This window comes from Lagenorhynchus albirostris, chromosome 10, assembly GCF_949774975.1.
Source record: "Lagenorhynchus albirostris chromosome 10, mLagAlb1.1, whole genome shotgun sequence".
Classification (NCBI taxonomy): domain Eukaryota; kingdom Metazoa; phylum Chordata; class Mammalia; order Artiodactyla; family Delphinidae; genus Lagenorhynchus; species Lagenorhynchus albirostris.
This window is the reverse complement of record NC_083104.1, coordinates 54,741,065-54,757,970: the sequence shown is the minus strand read 5'-3', so window position 1 is coordinate 54,757,970 and position 16,906 is coordinate 54,741,065. Positions and strand designations below refer to the sequence as shown.

The 16,906-nt window shown below is 37.6% G+C and overlaps 1 protein-coding gene and 1 pseudogene across 8 annotated transcripts in view; both read left to right on the top strand.

Moving 5' to 3' along the window:
- RBMS3 (RNA binding motif single stranded interacting protein 3) overlaps positions 1–16,906 on the top strand; it is a 725,561-nt gene that overhangs the window by 129,740 nt on the left and 578,915 nt on the right. The gene's annotated exons all lie outside the window — the stretch shown is intronic.
- LOC132528078 (large ribosomal subunit protein P1-like) lies at positions 13,215–13,561 on the top strand (annotated as a pseudogene).

Genomic DNA, 16,906 nt, shown 5'->3' with positions numbered 1-16,906 from the left:
ATGTCCTCACAAAAATTCCAACTGAATATAGACAAATGTTTTTCCTGCTGCATATCCTAGTTGTTGAATTTTAAAAAAGGATGTAATTTCTAGACTATTTTCCAGAGAGAGGCAAATAAACACCAGACTATATTTAACAAACCTTCAAGTTACACTGTCAGTCACTGTGATGTTTGCCTAGAGGCAAATTAAATATCTTCAGCACGTTTCTGAAGGAGACATTCAATCAGCATCATGATCTGCTCTCGATGTGTTAAACAGTTGAGGCTCATAGTTATGCTGTCTTCAAATTCATTCTGTTGAGCCTGACCTTAAGAGAATGTAGAAAAGCAATTAGTTTTAAACAGTGGGAGTGCCATCAGAGTGAAGGAAACAAATTACACAGTGGGGTGATATTTTTAGTGATTTTTAAGGAGATTATTAAAAATGAAATCTGCACTAAAAGCTACGATTGCAATCTTTAAAGGTGGCACAGAGCAATGCATTATTTTCATACAGCTACATTCCCTAAATGGCACTTCTAGCCCCTTTCTGTGTCCTAATGAAAGGTAGTCTGGCTCATTAAACCACGTCACGACTCCCCCTGGATAATCAAGCCAAACATTTCTTACACATGATTTGTTGAATTCAACCCCTTTGCCTTGTCATTCAATTTTAGCAAACATTTACAGTGCATGCATCGGAAACCAAAACTGGGCTTTGCATTCAAAAATGTTGTTGATAACCCTTAACTAGACGTCTGTGTTTAGAATTTATGGTTACCAAACGGGAAAGGTGGGGCAGAGGGATAAATTAGGAGTTTGGGATTAACATATACACACTACTATATATAAAATAGATAAACAACAAGGACCTACCATATAGCAGAGGGAATTCTACTCAATATTCTATAATGGAAAAGAATCTGAAAAAGAATAGATATATGTATATGTATAACTGAATCAATTTGCTGTACACCTGATACTAACAAAACATTGTAAATCAACTATACTCCAATCTAAAATAAAAATTAAAAAATAAAAAAGTCACATGTTTGTGTATTCACACACGCAGACATGCACACTTTTTTGGCTTAATCATTTTGTTTTAGTTTTACTTTTTGTTGACAGGATTAGCAAAATGTCATTCTATTGAAATTTCACTTCTTTTTATTTAACTTGTAGAGCTATAGCTAAAATCGACAGAATTTTGAAATGCTCAAATTTGCCGTCTGTGTGTTATAGTCATTACCTATATGCAGGTTTCTAATACCAAGGAAGAAATTATCTTAATGTTAAGGGTGATCATCATAAAAATCATATTTATGAAAATCAGACACATGCTGTTCTCATAGTGTCCTGAGTGGAAGCTCTCACATGGAGAACTGCCTGGTACACTCTGTAGAGCCAATGTAGATGCCAGTGCAGTTCAGTAATAAATTTATGAGCAGGAACAATACAAATGATCATGATAACTAACAATTACACGTGCTTACTCAGTCGCAGAGACTGTTCTAAGTCGTTCACATCTGCTCCATTCACTGAATCATCCTAGCAGCTCCAAGAGGGGTGTACTATTTTTAACCTTAGCTCTCAGATGTGGAAACTGAGGCTCAGAGATGTTCAGTAACCTCTCCAAGGTAGCATGACCTTGAGGAAGCTTGTATGCAAACCTCAGCAGTTTTCAGGGTCCCATTCTCTGCTACTGTGCTCTATGGCTGAACATTAGGGGCAATTTTGCTCATCAATATACTCAGCATAATTTGATTAAAATATGAATAGTCAAAGGATATTAGTACAGGCAGATACTATACACTAATTATAATTTGATTCAAATATGCATATTTAAAGAATTATAATATAGGCCGCTGCAATATCTGAGTGTGATTAGGTTACATAGAGTCAAAGATCTCAGTCTAGGAAGATGCTTCCAGGGTCTCCATTTAACCAGGCACTTAAGCACTCCTACAGCCTCCTCCCTTTTCTCCCTAAGAGATAACTGAGTTAGACTCGGGCATCACACTTGCTTCTGTGGCTGAAATGACTCTAAGCACAGTCCTCTTTACAGTGGGTACAAATCAGTGTCCCCAAAGCTAATCTGGAGAAATCAACATCATGAAATTAGGTTGTTGAGATTTTCTGGCATGTGTGTAAATATTCTCACTTGGATAATAATAGGATAATTCACATTATGAATGGAAATAAAATTAGTGAATAAATATTAATGTCTTTAAGAGACAGTGCAGAACTTAGAGAAAGCATTTCTAAAAATAGGTGCCTTTTGGAAAACTGAGTAAATAAAATATTTTGGTTTAGTTTGCATCCAAATTACAGATTTGTTTTGAGTTAAGTTGGTCTTTGATTTTTCTGTAATACCTTCATATCGCTAAACACTTCTGACATAATTCTTCAACGTTTTAAATATTACTATCATGTTAATTAGCTCACTCGGTCAGAATTTGGTTTAAATAACAACATGATCTTGGGTTTACTTCTCATATGGGTCAAAACAGTACATCTACGTGTAAGGATACAGAATCCGGAGGCAGACTTCCCGGGATATAAGACCAGCTCTAACATGTCAACTGTGTACCTAATGTTTATATGCTTCAGTTTCCTCATCTGTATAATGTTTGGAACAATGTGTGACACACCACAAACACTATAAAAATGATGATTAAGGGAAAAAATAGTCCTCAAGTTTAAAAAGCAATCATAATCTCATTCTTGGTACTAAATTGGTACAGAATAAACCATTTGATAATGGTGTTTAAATTACCCTTAGGGAAATTATATGTGTAAATAGGTACAGATTTCTGACTCTCTAATGTCATCATATACATTATATTTTTATTCCTTTTCTTTCTAAATAGTGGAATGAACTTACAGCAGCAGATCCTAGCTCTTTTGAAAATCACACATCTCATGTTATGTAATCACTAACACAAAACAATTGTTTTCTTCAGAATATATATAATACAGAGTTGAAGAATCTACATCAAAAATGCTCAGCTATGATGAGGCTGAGATTGAAGCCCTTTTCACAAAAGATGTTTTGTTATCTGGTGGATTTATATTGGACAGGATTGCCAACTAAAGTCTCTTCCCTTGAAGGTTGCAATGTTGCATAATTAGTTTGCTGTTGCAGTCAGATGGCTAACAACCTTTATTCTAATCCCAGTGCAGAATGAAATAGACTCTCAGAGCTGGAAGGAACCTTGAGGTCACCTAGTTCAACTTGCTTATATTATAGATGAGAAAACAGCCTCTGGCAGATTAAATGTCACCCAGCAAGTTAGTTAGCTGTCCATCAGGATCTCGGAAAAAAGTTGCATTTTTAAGTGCTTATTTCAGTTATCTGTTTCTGCATAAAAATTAGCAATAGATAACAAAGTGGCTAAAAACAAGTATGATATATTGCTTATTAAATTGTTGATTTTTTTGAATAAGGTTGTGATTCTCTGCATTGACCTGGTAGGCTTTCTGCTCCATGTGGTGCCACCTAGGGTCACTTACACAGATCCGTTTATCAGGAGCTCTGTGGAGAACCCTCAGTTGGGGCACCTCAGTTCTCCTTTCCATGGCCTCTTTCTCCATATGCTGTCTTGGCCTCCAGGGAATCTCCATGGAGCCTCTCTCTCCTGCAGAATATTCTGTGACTGAAATGGCACATGTTTTAGCCTTAACTCTTAACATAGTCTTCCTTTCAATGACTACACATTAGTGTCTTTAAAGCTTATCTGTAAAAACCCATTTCAAGAAATTATGCTGTTGGGATAATTTCCTTACAGGATGGTGGCCATGTTACAAGACAATGCATCTCAAGAGAATAAATCCCAATGTATAAGTGGTTATCAAGACGACTTGTGTCAAACTTACGGATAACCATTGGTGAAAGAAAAATATTATGGTCCAGACCAGCATAATATGAGGTGGCGTTATAATAGAGTGTAAATTATGGAAGATGTGTTCATTTGGAGCTACCCATGTGCCTTCTGACCATGGTGGCAGATAATTTATGTGGTCAAAGTCAAAAGAGCAAGTTGTGAGAACACAATATTTTAACACATAGAACTGATGCTTCTCTAATTAATTTCTTGCATTGCTTCACTGAAACAGTCCTACAGTAGACTCTAGGACTAGGATGAAACTTTCCAGAATATGATAAACAACAGGAATATTCACATTGGCTTTGGCAGCTACTGTTTCTTTATTTAATTGAAGTATAGTTGATTTACCGTATTATATTAGTTTCAGGTGTCTAGCATAGTGGTTCAGTATTTTTATAGATTATACTCCATTAAAAGTTATTACCAGATAATGGCTGTATTTCCCTGTGCTATGCAATATATCCTTGCTGCCTATCTATTTTATATATAGTAATCTGTATCTCTTAATCCCATACCTGCATCTTGCCCCTCCTCCGTTCCTTTGCCCCTCTGGTAACCACTAGTTTGTTCTCTATATCCATGTTTCTGTTTTGCTATATACATCCAATTGTTTTATTTTTTTAGATTACACATATAAATGATATACAGTATTTGTCTTTCTCTGACTCCTTTCACTGAGTATAATATTCTCTACGTCCATCCACATTGCTGCAAATGGCAGAATTTCATTAATTTTTATGGCTGGATAATATTCCATTGTATATATGTACCACATCTCTTTTACCCATTCATCTGTTGATGGGCACATGGGTTGCTTGCAAATCTTGGCTATTGTGAATAATGTTGCTGTGAACATTGGGGTGCATGTATCTTTTCAAATCAGTGTTTTCATTTTCTTCCAGCTATATACCCAGGGGTGGAATTGCTGGATCAATCATATGGTAATTCTATTTTTAGTTTTTTGAGGAATCTCCATACTGTTTTCCATAGTGGCTGCACCAATTTACATTTCCACCAACAGCATATGAGGGTTCCCTTTTCTCCACATCCTCAACGGCATTTGTTATTTGTAGACTTTTTGATGATGGCCATTTTGACAGGTGTGAGGTGATATCTCATTGTGGTTTTGATTTGCATTTCTCTAATAATTAGCAATGTTGCGCATCTTTTCACATACCTGTTAGCCACGTATATGTCTTTGGAAAAATGTCTATTCAATACATCTTCTGCCCATTTTTGATTGGATTGTTCATTTTTTTGATATTGAGTTGTATGAACTGTTCATATATTGTGGATATTAACCCCGTGTTGGACATATCATTTGAAAATAATTTCCTCCCATTCAGTAGTTTGTCTTTTTGTTTTGTTGATTTTTTTTTTTTTAGCTGTGAAAAAGCTTTTAAGTTAAGTCCCATTTGCTTATTTTTGCTTTTATTTCTTTTGCCATAGGAGGATGATTCAAGAAAATATTGCTACAATTTATGGCAAAGAGTGTTCTGCCTATATTCTCTTCTAGGAGTTTTATGATTTCAGGTCTTAACACTTAGGTTTTTAATCCATTTTGAGTTTATTTTATATATAATGTAAGAATATGTTTTTATCTCATTGTTTTATATGTAGTTGTCCAGTTTTCCTGACACCACTTATTGAAGAGACTGTCTTTTCCCCATTGTATATTCTTGCTTCCTTTGTCAAAGATTAATTATTGTAGGGCTTCCCTGGTGGCGCAGTGGTTGAGAATCCGCCTGCTGATTCAGGGGACACGGGTTCGTGCCCCAGTCTGGGAAGATCCCACATGCCGCGGAGCAGCTGGACCTGTGAGCCATGGCTGCTGAGCCTGCGTGTCTGGAGCCTGTGCTCCACAACAGGAGAGGCCACAACAGTGAGAGACCCACGTACCATGAAAAAAAAAAAGATTAATTATTGTAGCTGTGTGGGTTTAATTATGGGCTCTCTGTTCAGTTCCATTGATTTGTCTATTTTTGTGCCAGTACTATACTGTTTTGATTACTGTAGCTTTGTGGTATAGTCTGAAGTTTGGGCAGGTGATAACACCAGCTTTTTGCTTTTTTCTCAAGATTGCTTGGCAATTCAGAGTCTTTTGTGGTTACACATGAATTTTAGGAGATATTTGTTCTAGTTCTGTGAAAAAAATTCATGGGTATTTTGATAGTGATTGCATTAAATCTATAGATTGCTTTGGGTAGCATGGACATTTTATCAATATTAATTCTTCCAGGCCAAGACCATGGGACATCTCTCCATTTCTTTGTATCATCTTCAATTTCCTTCATCAATGTTTTATAGTTTTCAGAATATAGGTCTTTCACCTCCTTAGTTAAGTTCATTCCCAGGTATTTTATTCTTTTTGATGTGATTTTAAAAACATTCTCTTTCTGATAATTCATTATTAGTGTATAGAAAAGCAAAAGATTTCTGTATACTTCATCTTTTATCCTGAAACTTTGCTAAATTCATTTATTTGTTCTAATAGTTTTTTTTGGTGGAGACTTTAGGGTTTTCTATATAATACGTCATGTCATCTATAGATAGTGACAGTTTTACTTTTTCCCTTTTAAGTTGGATGCCTTTTATTTATTTTTCCTGTCTGATTGCTGTGGCTAGGACTTCCAATACTATGTTAAGTAAAAGTGGCAAGAGTGGTCATCCTTGTCTTTTTCCTGAATTTAGAGGAAAGAATTTCAGCTTTTCACCATGGAGTATGATATTAGCTGTGGGTTTTTTGATAAATGGCTTTTGTTTTACTGAGATAAGTTCTCTCTATATTCAGTATGATGAGAGTTTTTTTTAATCATGAATGGATATTGAATTTTGTCCAATGCTTTTTCTGGATCTATTGAGATGATCATGTGATTTTTATCCTTCCTTTTGTTAATGTGTTGTATCCCATGGATTGATTTGAGAATATTGAACCATCCTTGCATTCCTGGAATAATTCCAACTTGATCATGGTGTATGATCCTTTTTATATGTTGTTGGATTTGATTTGCTAATATTTTGTTGAGGATTTTTGCATCTATACAAAATTAAAGATATTGGCCTGTAATTTTGTTTTTTTGTAGTCTTTGTCTGGGTTTGGTATCATGGTAATGGTGGCCTTGTAGAATGAATTTGGGAGTGTTCTGTCATCTTCAATTTTTTAAAAGCAGTTTGAGAAGGGTGGGTATTAGCTCTTCTTTATATGTTTGGTAGAATTCCCTTGTGAATCCATCCAGTACTGGACCTTTGTTTGCTTGGATTCAATTTCAAATTCAATTTCACTACTAGTGATTGGTCTATTCAAATTGTCTGTTTCTTCTTGATTCAGTCTTAGCAGCTTGTATGTTTCTACAAATTTATTTACTTCTTGTAGTTTTTCCAATTTGTTAGCCACTGTTTCTTTATTTCAGATAGTGAGATTCGATAAACCGGGCAGCTGTCAATATTTCAACATTTAAATATTCAACCATAAGACTAGAAAAAAATATTTCCAATCCATATGTAATAAAAAAAGTGAAGGCATGAGAACACAACTTTGGGTGTGATTTACCAAAAGAAAGAACGAGACTTCAGTGTGTCTTTTGTTTGGGATGAAGATTATTCTGGTCTTGACCCTATAGTGAACTGCTGCAGCCAGTAACTCAGAAAGGAAAAAAAAAAGTGCTTCCATTAAACTGGCAGCCTCCTAACAAATTTTGCCTATCAGCATGCACACACATCAGTCATGAAGCCATGTCTTCCATGAGGCTTCTCTTGGCCACTCTCAAGTCCTTGACACACACCTTGTCACTGACAGCTAGTATGCATATTGCCTAAAAGCTCCATTAGGCTGATCTAGGCAAGGGAAGCCCATCTGTCAGTTCTGTGACACTTTCCCTTTTGGATCCTCATGTGGGAATATGTTCTTGAGACACCCAGTTGGATGAATTTGTGCCAGTGTCTAGAACCACCAACCTTGGAGGAAATTGTCACTTCTACTTTTTTTTTATAGACTTCAATATTTGATTTCCTCTTCCCCCTGCTAGTAACAAATAAAATTTAAATGGATTGGAAAGTTTTCTATTCTAAATAAAAAAGGACACATTATTATTTTATGCACAGAAGAAGGAACATGATGAGCCCTCTGTTTGGGAAATCATGATATTACTGGGTGTTTTCCAATACTGTGTGTGTGGTCTTCTCTTCACAGGAGAGAACACACAATTTCAAATTAACTGGAACTTGTCAGCTGTTGCTGATAGAGGTTGGAAGTTTTGGGGAAAAACAGTGGCATGACGTTATTTCAACAGGCCTGCCTATTAAAGGCATTGATTGGAAATGGCCTCATGATTCCTATCCCCTCTTTCTTCTTTTTTAAAAAAGACAACAATTACATGTAAGCAATTGGAAAAGGAAGTCTAACCCCCTTGTTCCAATGGTTTTATGAGCATACTCAAGTCTCTTGCCCATCTCAAGTTGAAATCCCAAGAGAAAAGTTAGAATTGGCAACAGCAGATTCAGAGAAGCACCGCTAACTATGATCATTGGTATCTGTTCATTATAAACAAACTTCTTTTATCCATCTGGTCTACCAGAATGGTCCACTCATGTTTCTTTCTAAATAAAGGTAGAGTGGCATAAAAGTAATGTTGGCCTCACCAAGCTGGGAAAGAAAACATTAAGGATCAGAAAATAGTTCATAGAAATGTACAGTAAATTATAATCTAGAACCGGGAAGATAAAATGTTTCCTCTTTTTGAAAAATTTACAATTCTATGTCAAACGATGTATGCAGGTATATGAAAGGTTTACGATTCGACAGGACTGATGCTTTTGATCATTTTGGCACCTAAATGGTCAATTTCATCAGATTTAGAGTCTGCTTTCCATTTTTTCAGGAAGTGGTCCAAAAAATGGACTGTTGTTATTGACAGGACTACCAAACTAGTTATTATTTGCTAATAATGTTGTGTTAAAAGTCTAAGCAGAAAAAAAAAAAAAGTCTGAGCAGAGCATCTTGCCATAGAGAGAGTAAAACTTTTACGCCCAACAGTGTTTGGATGAGCAAGATAATTATACCCTTGTCCACAGCAGATGCTCTGTTCTTCGCTTTGGCAGTTTCCCTGTTCAGTGTGCAAATAATTTTCTCCACTGAAGTTGGTGGCTATTTGTGACAAATATATTTCTTTTCCAGCAAAGAATGGATCTTTTCCATCATCACTCACAAATAGCCACTGAACGGAGTTTTTATTGTTTTAAACACACACGCAAATCTGATATGAAGCAGAAAGAAAGTTATGTTCATGTCCCATAGCCATCAGAGGATGTGATATGAAGAAAGAAGTTATTTACCAAACTAGTTGGAAAAATACATTGTAACAATTATTTCAATATCTTTATTAAAATCAAAATTTAAAAATTATGTCTCAATGTTGATAGGCAAATGAATTTTTAATTCAAGTATACACAAGTTCAGTTTATAATGGAATAGACCTTTATTTACGTATATTGATATTTACAAAGATCTTATGAGCTCTCTCTATCTCTGTATTTTTGTGACAGGCAAAATTTAGTTGATACATACATAGTGAGATCTAGAATATGGAGTTCACTTCCCTCACAGTTTTGACAGACATGTGTGACTGTCCTATGTTTGAAAAGATGAGCGTATTCTTGGCCAGTGATGAGTAAATATATTTCCATAACTTCTCTTGGCTTAGCCCAGCTGCTATAACTCTATCTATAAGCAGCAGGCTAGCAGGTGTTTGGCAGAGAGCTGCAGAAGGAGAAGAAAGGAGGGGATCTATTTTCCATATCTCCTTTTTTCTGTTCTTCACACAGGCCCCCATCAGTGGAAAGGCAGGCACAGCCTCTCCTCAAGATGCCATGTTTTCACAACCATATAGCACAGCATACATTTATCTCATAAAACTAAGAATATAATTGGGGTTTAAGTTTCTGGATTATCCCTGGATCTACCGAGAACAATCACTATTGACAAGATTTTTATGGTAAAATTCAACATCTAGCAAATGATTAAGTACCAACTGAAAGACTGGTCCTCAGTACAGTAAGTCTCCTACATACGAACGAGTTCTGTTCAGAGAGCGCATTAAGTCCAATTGGTTCGTAAGTCCAAGAAAGTTAGCCTAGGTACCCAACTAATACAATCAGCTGTTTAAGTTCACACAAATAATACATAAAAAACAAACAAAAAATAAAACATTTTTTAATCTTACAGTATAGTACCTTGAAAAGCACAGTAGTATAGTACAACAGCTGGCATACAGGGCCTGGCACTGAGTGAACAGGCAAGAAGAGTTACTGACTGGAGGAGGGAGAGGAGGTGGGAGATGGCAGAGCTGAAGGATCGTCAGCAATAGGAGACGGAGGGCAAGCTGCACTTTCACTCACGCCTGACGTTGATGGCACAGGTTCTGGTTCCTTGCTGGAACCAGCTGCACATTCGCCTCTTTGAAAGGTCACAAATTGAAGGTTCGTATGTAGGGGACTTACTGTGTATACGTAAGTGTTGAGGGTCAGGGCCCCACGCCCTGTCCTCAACTCTCCAGTGTGCCAAGTCAGGGATAGCTACTAAAGGATGAAATACTGCACAGAATATTTATCACCAGCAGAGGCAGGAGGAAAAGTGCCCCTAGATAGAGCCTTAAGCAGGGAGGAGATAAATCTGCCTGTGATACAGGTTTCTCAGAGGAGGTGGAATTTGAGTTAGGATATGTAGGTTTTCTCCTACCAGTGGGAGCCAGGAGGAGGGCATCCCACATAGAACAAGAGCACTGATCTGGAGGCAGTAGATCCCACTTTGCCAAACTTTCAAACACCACGATCAGGTGAGATGGCGCAAAAAAGGATAAGTGGCCTGTTTGAACATTGACATCATTTCTCTCCTCTTCGAAGTTGCAGCTGAAAAATAATGAACAATCCAGTATAGTCTCGAGAAGATACTAGACTGTGATGTACAGTCCTATTCTAATAAAGATCTAATAACTCACATACTTGTAAATATAGTTCTAGTTGTATGTAAGAGTCACATTGAGATATTATTGAAGATGGTATCAGGACACTAGGATTCTAGATGCGTGCAGGGTTAAATGAGATTAGTGATAACTTCTACTCACATGGCACTGCCAGGTCATTGTTATCTTAGATCTTCAGTGTGAGATTTTCACCTCTGTTTCCAGATGAAGAGAATTGAGTGTGCGTGGACCATTCACAGAACTGAATGGCTGCTTCAAATGGCACATCCCAAGTTGTAAATAACTGGGCCAATCGTGTGTAAAGTTGGGAACTTCCTTCCCAGTTGAATGATCAATGAGGAACCAGGGACATAGTCCTCCTGGTCTCCTTCTTCCTTTCACTTAACCTTCCCTGTACAGGCTGCACTCCGTCCTCTCATTTCTTTCTTTTTTAAATTAATTTTTACTGGAGTATAGTTGATTCACACTGTTGTGTTAGTTTCAGGTGTACAGCAAAGTGATTCAGTTATACATATACATATATCCACTCTTTTTTAGATTCTTTTCTCATATAGGTCATTACAGAGTATTGACTAGAGTTCCCTTTGCTATACAGTAGATCCTTGTTAGTTATCTATTTTATATATTGTACTGTGTAGATGTCAGTCACAATCTACCAATTTATCCACCCTGCCTTTTCCCCGGTAACCATAAGTTTGTTTTCTGCATCTGTGACTCTACTTCTGTTTTGTAATTAAGTTCACTTGTACCATTTTTTTAGATTGCACATGTAAGCGATGTCATATGGTGTTTGTCTTTCTCTGCCTGACTTACTTGTCCTCTTGTTTCTAATCACGTATCTGACATATCTATCCTTTCACACCCTTCCCCTGTGGGAAGGAGCTTATATACCTTCAGTATAAACAACCAACTTGGGGATATTGTTTTCTCTTTGATGAGAATTTTTTCAGGTTTTATGATGAGGTCCATTTCTATCAATGTTGAAGCATTTTTAGTGGTTTCTGGGTTTATCCTCATGTCTGGTTTTTGTAATAAATACATACAAAAATGGGACTGTAATCACGTAAAGAGGAACTACCTGGTTAAGCAAATTTTACAAAATATTACAGGAAAAAATATATCCTTCTCATGAGATAGCCCAGAAAAGGACCACACACTTTTTCCATTATGTGTGTATAGCTGAATCTGTTTCTCACCTCACTTTCATTCTTTAGGAATTACCACCAGGGTCTCTTGGTTAAAAAAAAATGAGTTCGAACCCCAAACAAAGGAATATCATTCTCCCTCAAATAACTTAATTACTCAGAAATGCTTTTTGGCAAAACGCAGTTTCTAGCATCTTCCATCTCCCTGCAATTTATTCATACTCTGGATTACCTCATTCATTCATTCTGACAGGGGACTGTATTTGTATCATTGCCTGACAGATGTGTTACATGTTTCAGTCTTAAAATATTCGACTCTGAGCTCAGGGCTGCATACTTGGGGGATGATGTTAAATCAGCCTCGGCGTCGCACTGCTGCCATTGCGCCAAATAACTCAGCGGAAAATGATAAGGGTATAAAGAGATCAGTAAGGCAAGAGAATCTATGCTTTCAAAAGTAAGGCAAAATAGGAAAAAGACTCTCAGTGAAGCACTGGGGAGCAAGTAGAGCAAGAGCAGGCCGTGTTTGGGACACCCTTACACTGCAGTGAGCCATTACCCTGTGAGTAGTAAATTCTCTTACGTTTGCCTAACTCCTGTAATATAGTTCATGCTAAAATACAGCCATAAGACTCACCAGCACATCGATCAGCCTGGCATTGCTCTCTCTTCTCTCCTAATAGAATAAAATGAGGACATGCCTGATGAATGCTGTGCAGGACAATCCCAGGTCATTTCTATGGGAGCCATCACAACGGAGCAGTCTCCCTGCTTAAAGAAGATCTGTATGACTCATATCTTTGTAAATGTGAAATATGCAAATACGCTTCTGCCCTTTGAGATGATATCACTCAATGGAGCTCTCATAAGTGCCTGGTTGTGTTGGATTTTTTGGTGGAAAACCAGCAAACCGTAGAAACTGGCAGTCTGGAAATGACGTCCTTTATTGAGTCATAGGTACTCAGATGTGCATCAAAAAGCAATCACTTCCTTTTTTTAGCAAAGGCATTGCATTATTCTAAATTTGAAAAAAAAATGAGAATCACTTGCAGACAGAAGAGAGGAAAATTTATGAACATTTGGAAATAAGACTTTTTTTGTACGCTAATGATCACGGAGACTGTGTGAAGATGGTCCAGCTTTCCTCAGCTGCCGCTAAGGTGCTTGGTCCTTGGGGTGAGGCCCTCGCTTCATCCCGCGACTAGCACTGAGTCCAGCAGCCCCCACCTAGCCCTCGCCTACACCATGGCCTCCGTCTTGGAGCTCGCCTGCATCTACTCAGCCCTCATCCTCCACCATGATGAGGTGATGGGCACTGAGGATAAAATCAATGCCCCCATTAAAGCAGCCAGTATAAATGTTGAACTTTCTGGCCAAGCTTGTTTGCAAAGGCTTTGGCCAGTGTCAACATCAGGATCCTCATCTGCAATGTGGGGGCTGGTGGACCTGCCCAGCAGGAGGTCCTGCCCCCTCTGCCACTGGTGCCCCAGCTGAGAATAAGAAAGTAGAAGCAAAGAAACAAGAATCTGAAGAGTCTGATGGTGGCATGGGCTTTGGTCTTTTTGACTAAACCTCTTTAGTAACACGTTCAATAAAAAGCTGAGCTCTAAAAAATAAATAAATAAATAAAAAGGTCCAGAGCCCTTGAATATCAGTTGAAGGAAGATACTCTTTAGCATTTCATGATTTTCTTTCTTTTTTTTTTAACATTTGGATAAAGTGTGAAAATTAAGTTTTGTTTTAGGAAGATAAAGCTTAAGGTTGTGTGCAGGACAGATTACAGTATCAATACTTGGAGCCTGGGAACAGGAAACACAATTTGGAGACAGGAACATTGATCCATATGTGAAGTGAAGTGCTCCCAGACAAGAGCAGAGGCAAGGGAGTGAATGGAAAAAGACAGATGTGAGAGGCACAGCGAAGGAAGCATAAACAGGACTTGGTTGCCTGGATGAGACAGAGCCATGAAGATCAAAAACAGATGTATCCAGATGTTAAGTCACCAAAGCACAGTTGATCTGTGAAAAATGGCTGCTAAGTTAAAGTTGAACATTCAAGACATAATGTGTTATGAAACGTCGCTGCTGTGATTTGGGGCAACACGTGGAGATGCCCGGAAGCACAGCAGGCATCCGGAAAAGGGCACCAGGGGATGCAGGCTGAAAGCAGGCTGTGGGCGGAAAAAACAGCATGTGGGAAAGCATGGGTGCAAATGACCACAAAGCATTCACATCTGAAAGTGGAAATCCCTGATTGGTATGGGGAGGGGTACAGGGGAGGCTGGGGAGGCTGGTGGAGAAGAGATGGCAGCAGGTTTGCTTAGAAGCTGATGAAATTTAAGCTTTAGGGTCCCTCCTCTTCTCCACCCTTTTCAATAGTCCTATATCTAATCTTATATCTTCATTCTGTATTCTTCTTCTTAAAAAGTCCAATGACCATCCAAATTGGACACATAAGCTTTAGCCCCACAAAAGCCACATTCTTCTATTGCCTAGAAGTGTGTTCACATGGTCATATGGGCTTGGAAAATTTGCAAAAGATATTTTGATAACAGCTGGTTAAGACCCTGTCCTTTTCCATGTCAGCTGCCCCATCCTCACTTTTCCCAAGTGGTGGTGGTATTTTGGAATTCCGCTGAGGGGACGCTGGTAGAGATGAACTTAGTCTGGATACATGCATGTTTGTGTTAACGCTAGCTGTCCTGTGGTAAGAATGGTTTCCAAGAATCTCAAACTGCCCACTGTGTGATCTTCTGGGCATTGTGGCAGTCATACACGGCCACAAGGTCCTAGTGTGTTAGGTGTGTTGTCTCTGGCCCCTAACACTGCAAGTATATGGGAAGGAGGAGAAAAAGATTTATTTGCAAGATCTGAAGCCAAAAGATAAGTCTATGCAAAAGTCTTCCCAATTTTTTGTCCCCAAATTTGTCATCCCAACCATTTATAAGCCATTACCATTAATGAGTTGTGAGGCTGAAGAAAAAAAATATTCTAAACTATCGATTAAAAATATGTATAACTCATTCACTTTGCTGTACACGTGAAACTAATACAACATTGTAAATCAACTATACTCCAATAAAAAATAAAACATAAAATAAAATAAAATCTATTGCTAAAAAAAATAAAAATAATATCTATTCCTCTCTATCAGCCACTAGAGGACAGACAGAATTACTTTTTTATTCTCTCTACGGAAAATATTATGAAATTACTGTCATATGATGAGAGAAAGAGTATGCAGACCAAAAACAAAGGAGAATTATTTTTGAAGTGTGTCAGGGAGTTAACATTGTTATTTCAACACTTTCAATGCTTATGTTTTTAAAAAATTTATCAGCTTTTTAAAATTGCTGATTTGTTGCAACATTTCTTCATTCTAAATGAATATTCATTTTTGTAACCAATTTTATAAATTTTATTCTTTTTTTAATGAATCCTCCTGCCCCCAGTCTGTAGTTTTAGGTACTACAAAACCTGGATCTCTCCCTGCATTGGGGGGTTGATCTTAATTTCATAATGAAGTACATAATCTTAATGTCTGGCCCAACCAACCATGCAGACCATTTTGGAATTAAACACCGGCTGTGATCTGAATGTTTGTGTCCCCTACCCCCACCAAATTCATATGTTAAAATCCTAATGCCCAGTGTGACAGTATTAAGATGCGGGGAGCCTTAGGGAGATGCTTAGATCATGAGGGTGGAGCCCTGGTGAATGGGATTAGTGCTCTTATAAAGACCCCACAGAACACCCTTTGCCCCTTTGCCCTGTGAGGAGACAAGATAATCTGGGACCTGGGAGAGGGTCCTCACCCAACCATGCTGGCCTCAGATCTTGAACCTCCAGCCTTCGAAACTGTGAGAAATATAAAATTCTGTTGTTTATAAGCCACCCAGCCTATGGTAATTTGTTGTAGCAGCAGGAAGGGACTAGCAGCATCCATTGCTTTCAGCTTTTGTGCGTTCACCCTTTTTACGTTCTGTCATCTAGCTCTACTCTATAATATCCTCATCCTCTAATTCTTATAATTACAGAATGTCTTAGTGGTTTATATATTAGTGGAACACATTACTATTCCCTAATACTCTATATCCCAATGCAGTTTAAAAATAGTTCCACTCTCTGCATAACATAGTATTTGAGAAATATATTTAACCAGAACTTTAATACTGGTTCAAATCATAGATAAGTGGTTCGAATCAAAACTGCAGAATATAAACCAAAGTTAAGAAGATCTCGACCTGTAACATTATTCCATGTAGAGGATTTCAGGACTTATAACTAGTTTATTTAGTAAAGTATTGTCAGAAGTACACAAATGATCTTGAATGGAGAGAGCTTATCTACCACCTATTGTTACTCCGTTAAAACAAATGTTATATAATTAAATATTAAATGCTAAATAATAATGGAGTCATTTTATAACAGAATATATAAGATGTATTCTAGCCCACAGGAAGACCACTCACTGAAATTGAAGTTTATATAATGAACAAATTTGAAATGTCAGTGATCATTTTTCTGAATTTTCCCAATCCCTCTGTGTCTTTTATGAAAAAGAATCTGTAAGATTAGGTAGGGATAAGACATGAGGATATTGCTTGGTCACTAGAAGTAATGTATCAGCTACAGACCTAATTTTCATTTTCTTCCATGCATAAACAAGTCTTATCTTTATTTGACCAGCCAGGGTATGATAAGTAGCTCAAAGTAGATAGATCACATCGGGTCACCCCATTTTCAGTCTTCTCATAATGAGGAAGCAAATGCAAAACATGCATCTTTTTGTTGTTATCTCTGTGCTCACACAAGATGGTAGAGTGTGTCCGCAATAGGAACTGGTGACCAAGATTAGAGGTGTGTCTGTCTGTCATTCTCAAACTGCTAACATATGACACTAAATGGCCTTGCCAG